Source organism: Colobus angolensis, unplaced genomic scaffold (assembly GCF_000951035.1).
Source record: "Colobus angolensis palliatus isolate OR3802 unplaced genomic scaffold, Cang.pa_1.0 Scaffold41, whole genome shotgun sequence".
NCBI lineage: Eukaryota > Metazoa > Chordata > Mammalia > Primates > Cercopithecidae > Colobus > Colobus angolensis.
In genome coordinates, this window is record NW_012117488.1 from 2,293,884 (window position 1) to 2,299,808 (window position 5,925).

At 34.7% G+C, this 5,925-nt stretch overlaps 1 pseudogene; it reads left to right on the top strand.

Moving 5' to 3' along the window:
* The first annotated feature begins 3,650 nt into the window (after window positions 1-3,650).
* LOC105521853 lies at window positions 3,651-4,239 on the top strand (annotated as a pseudogene).
* Window positions 4,240-5,925: the final 1,686 nt, after the last annotated feature.

Here is a 5,925-nt window from a genome sequence, read left to right on the forward strand (position 1 = left end):
TCTAATTCTCCCACAAATAATGTGTGACACATGTCAACCAGGGATGGTCACACAAATTTAGTGTTTTTATTAGAGGGCAGTCATGTAGGAATGGAGTGCTCATGTGGCTAATCTTATTTGCTCAGACTCCTGCCTCTTCAGAGGTCAAACTGGTATGGTATATCCTAAGACTTCTACCATAAATCACATATTTAGCATAAAGTACCCGGTATGACTCAAGCCCTCAACATGTCCAAACATTTATTATAAGGCTGGTTGTTCTAAGGGCCTACCCTTTATGTCCCAGGAACCAGTTGAGGGCCAGACCTTTCTTACAGAATTAACCTTTTATTAGATAGTGTTAAACAATGAAGAAGGTGATAACATGAGAAATACAAAATAAAGATTTGTATTGTCTTACTGGAAGAATATGTCTATTTTTTTCTTGACTTTTTAAAGTATAAATACTCTTTCTCTGAAAGACGTAACTAGGCTCTAGCAAAATATGCTGTAAGTATATGTTTTTGAAAGTAGTTTATTTTATTTCATTGTTATTCTGTGCTTAGCAACTTCCAATCTGATTACAGTTGACCCTTGAACAACGTGGGTTTGAACTTTGAGTTCACTTATCATGGAATTTTTTCAACTAAACACAGTATGAAAATACACTGTTTGAGGAATGTGAAACCCACATATATGGAGGGTCATCTTTTGGTATACACAAATTCTGCAGGGCCACTGCTGGACTTGGGTATGCAAGGATTTTGCATGGATTATCCACAGTGGTTCTAGAACCAATTCTCTATGTATACTGAGGGATGACTGTAGTTATTTTTCTTGATATAGAATGGAAAAAGTATTTAATAAGGAATATATGTATATGAGACTTAAGAATTTATAACACTGATTGTAACCTGGATATGGTACAAATTTCATGGTACTAATTGGCCTAAAATCACTTGATCCAACATTGGGCCCAAATTTCCTTAATGTGTTCAAACTCTAGCTGCTGGAGTTTCTCAAGGAATCATAACCCATGAAAATAAATTATCAATCACCTTTCAACAACCAGAAATCAGCACTGAAACAGGCTTTGATCAATCTTAAAAATTGACATCAAATTTTTAGGTTGATACCCACCACCTATTGAATTTTCTATCACCAAGGTCATGCTCTGTCACCTAGAATCAGTTTTAAGACATCCTTCAGATAGTCAACTCTGGTAGTGGGGCATTGAACTATCTTCAGTTACAGCACAAAATCCCATACAATTCAAACTAAGCTAAAAATAAATCCCAAACTCAGTGGAGGTCTCTCCTCCACTGTAAGTGAGGATCGTGCCCTGGTTAGCTTTGTTAGTTCAACCACATAGATAGACCTTATCTAAGGAAAGATAAGCACTGTATCTCATGATTTCCAAATATCACTTAGAAACAAGTTTTATGAACTTCTCTTTGGCCTTGTATCCTCTTATCTCCAATCTTGATTTTGAGTTATAGGAAAGAGGAACAGCCTTAGTTGCCACTCCTGTAAAATCAATAAATCATGGTAGTTCAGGTCCTAGAAGGATGCCACAGCTTCTCCTGAGCCTGGTGAGTGATGGTGCTCATGGTATTGTGACACAGTGTCCACTCGAAAGCACTATCAGTGCAAAAATCCACAAGTCGTTCTTGCAATCAATCTAGAAAGTATATGGCAGCAAGAGATTTAGGCGTCTACTCTTCATTCATTCATTTGTTCACTCGCTATTTCAGCTAGGCTATATACAGCTAGATAATGGGACAAAAAACACGTATTTTTGAAGACAGTCTTAAGTTCAAACTTCAGATGTGGATAAGTATTTCTTTAGCAAATTTTTATCAGCTATGGGCTGTATTGAGGATAAAAATGCTATGAATTAAACCCAACAAGTTTATTGTTCATCCACTAAATGCCAGGCACTGCGTTTTATTTTATGTGTGATTCAATATACCAGTCTCTGCCCTCATAAAGATGACTTTCTGGTGAGGGAAATAAACAAGTAAAAACATAAATGCAACCAGGGTGATAATGTTTGCCAGAAAAGTTATGAAAAGCTACAATGTAAAAGAAAACGTGGTAATTCCAATAAAGACGAACAAGTACTCTGTGAGTTCAGAACAGGAAGAGACTATGACCATTAAAAACAGCCCTAGGCTTAAAATAACTGGTCTTTTAAAAAGTTATACAAGGTGTAATTGTAGAGATAAAGAGACCATTCAAGTGGAAAGACCAGCACAAGCCAAGTCAGATACGTTAGAAAGTGTAGGTCTTACTAAAGGTACTGTAGAATTATTCCATTTGACTGAAGCACTGAATAGGTGTGTTGAAATGAAAGATGAGACTGGAAATGAGATTAGGGCTTGACAAGAAGGGACTTGAAGATCAGGAAACTAGAATTAGACATCTTCAAACCATACCAGAATTCTAGATTTGGCTTATAGTTTTACTGCCATCAAGAGTTTATAATTTGGTATAATTTGGTGTTTTTTGATCAGATTCTTAACAGATTCTATCTGGAAGATTGGAAACAATTTATATTTTGAGGAAAAATCATATCCCCAGATCTCTTTGTATTATTCCTAAAGTAATCAATTTAAATTAAAAAACAAACAAAAATAGGACTTATTTCAACAAAATCCATTTATTTTAACATTGGGAAATTATATGGGTGTGTTCTGAGATTATTATTGAAAATTCAAATGGGATAAATCCATTTTCAAAAAGTATAGGTAACCAAAGATTTATTTATGAACTACTTTCAATTTATATTTAGAATAATGTACAATAAAGATAAATGATTCATTGCAAATAATGCTATAAAATTATCCCATGTACAATTTTTTCAATGAGTCAATTTCATAATATCAGACAAACAAAAGCTGAAGGATTTCATCAATAACAGACCTGTCTTACAAGAAATGCTAAACGGACTCCTTCAATCTGAAAGAAAAGGACATTAATGAGCAATTAAAAAAAATCAACTGAAGGTACAAAACTCACTGGTGGTAGCAAGTACACAAGGAAAAAAAAGAATATTATAGCACCATAATTGTGGTGTGTAAACTCCTCATATCGCAAGTAGGAAGACTAAAAGATAAACCTATCTAAAATAATAACTATAACAACTTTTCAAGCCATACACAGTATAATAATAAATAGAAACAACAAAAATTTGAAAAGCATGGAGATGAAATTAAAGTGTAGATATTTTATTCGTTTTCTCTTTGCTTGTTTGTTATTTGTTTGTTTATGCAGTCAGGGTTGTCATCAGTTTGAAATAATAGGTTATAAAATATTATTTGCAAACCTCATTGTAACCTCAAATCAAAAAACATACGACAGATACACAAAGAATAAAAAGCAAGAAATTAAAACATACCACCAGAAAAAATCACCTTTGCTAAAAGGAAGACAGGAAAGAAAAGAAGACCACAAAACTACTGGAAAACACATAAAATAGCAAGATTAAGTCCTTACTTATCAATTATTACATTGAATGTGAATGGACGAAACTCTCCAGTCAAAAGCCATAGAGTGATCCCCCACTGATCAGGTCTCCAAGCACGTTCCCCAGACCCCTATCCAGGTCTTCATCTCTCCTATTCCTGCCACTGCCACCTCCACCCTTCAAGAACGAGTTAACTAGGAACATGTCTCCTCCCATCCAGAGGTCTGGCAGTCAGTTCTTCAGCAGAAGCAGAAGAGGTAGCAGAGTGGCCATGTGCTTCCTAGGCGGAGTCATTAGCTCCATCATGGAGGTGGCTACACAGCACAACCTAGAGCCCCTGCCTCCACACACACATTGCTCCAATACTGAGGCCAACAACAGTGAGGAGGTCCATCATTTCTGGAGAGTGTTTGCCCAGTTGGCTGGAGATGGCATCAAGGTCAGCGGCGCAGAACTGATGAATGTTCTCAACAAGGTTGTTATCAGTAGGACTGAACTGAAGACTCATGGTTTTGGCATTGATACATGTCAAAGCATGGTGGCCATGATGGATAGTGACATCACAGGCAAGCTGGACTTTGAGGAATTCAAGTACTTGTGGAACAACATCAAAAGGTGACAGACAATATACAAGCAGTTTGATGTTGACTGATCTGGAACCATTTGCAGCAGTGAACTTGCAGGGGCCTTTGGGGCAGCAGGGTTCCACCTGAATGAACAACTACAACATAATATTCTGACACTACTTGGATGAAGGAGGGAACATGGATTTTGACAACTTTATCAGCTGCTTGATCACATTCTTCTCTTTAGCATGTGTATCATTCTCAAGAATAGACAGTATGTTAGGCCACAAAGCAGTCTAAAAAATTGAAATTATAAATAGAAATGAATAATAAGGTGATCATTGAAAACCATACCTATATCAAAAAAGTAGAAAAATGTCAAGTAAACATAATAATGTATCTTAAAAAACTAGAAAAGCAAAAGCAAACCAAATCCAAAATTAGTAGACATAAAGAAATAAGAAAGATCAGAGCAGAAATAAATGAAGTGAAAATTAAAAAAATACAGAAAACTAACAAAACAAAGTTGATTTCTTGAAAGATAAAATTGACAAACCATTAGTCTAAGAAAAACAGAGAGAAGATGCAAATACATGAAATCAGACATGAAAAAAGAGACGTGATAATGGACACCACAGAAATTTAAAAGATCATTAGAGACTACTATGAGGAGCTATATGCCAAGAGCTTGGAAAGCCTAGAACAAATGGATAAATTCCTAGACAAATACAACCTACCAAGATGAAGAAATCCCAAATCCAAATAAGTCAATAATAAGTAATGAGATTTAAGCCATAATAAAAAATCTCCCAGCAAATAAACCCTGGCATTCAATACCTTCACTGCTTAATCTTACCAAACATTAAAAGAAAAACTAATACCATTCCTACTCAAACTATTCCAAAAAAAAAATAGAAGAAATGGGAATACTTCAAATTCATTCTACAAGGCTGGTATTATGACACATCATGATGCCAGATGAAAGACATCAAAATAGAAATAGAAACATACATCAAAAATAGAAAACTACAGGCCAATATCCCTGATGTACATATATTTTTAATTTTTATTTTTAATTTTTGTCAGTACTAAGTAGTTGTATATATTTGTGGGGAACATGAGATACTTTAATACAGGCATGCAATGTGTTATAATCACATCATGGTAAATGCAGTATCCATCCCTCAAGCATTTGTCCTCTGTCTTGCAAACAATCCAATTACATTCTTTTAGTTATTTTAAAATGTACAATTAAATTATTATTGACTATAGTCTCCATCTGTGCTATAAAAAACTAGGCCTTATTCATCTTTTCTAACTACTTTTTCTACCCATTAATGATCTGGGCGATGCGTAAAAGGTAAGGCAAAGTGTCATATACAGATTCTTTCCATTCTGGATTTTCTCCTAATCTCTTCATGATCCTTGTAATTTAACTGCTGTGATCTATTTGTGAAACTTAGAAATCGAACAAGTGAGGCAAACTTTGGCCTGTTTGAATCACACTTTTCGGTAAGATTAGATATCATGGTATATTAGGTAAAATACTCTTTTATTTCTTGGCACTGCGGTGAATGATTTGATTCGATTTGATAAGAACTTGTCAAGCAGCTCAGTTCCAACAGGAGTTAGAAATTCTGTGTTTATTTTTCAGCTTTAGTGATGTAAAACTGACAAATAAAACTGTATATAATTAAGGTGTGCAGCTTGATGTTTTGATATATGTATACATTGTGAAATGATCGCCACAATTAAGCCAATAATATAGCCATCACCTCACATAGTTACTATTTTTTTTTTTCTGTTCTCTTTCTTTTTTTTTTTTTGAGGTGGGATGAGAACACTTAAGATCTATCCTCTTAGCAAAATTCAAGGTCACAATTAATAAAATATTGTTAATTATAGTCACAC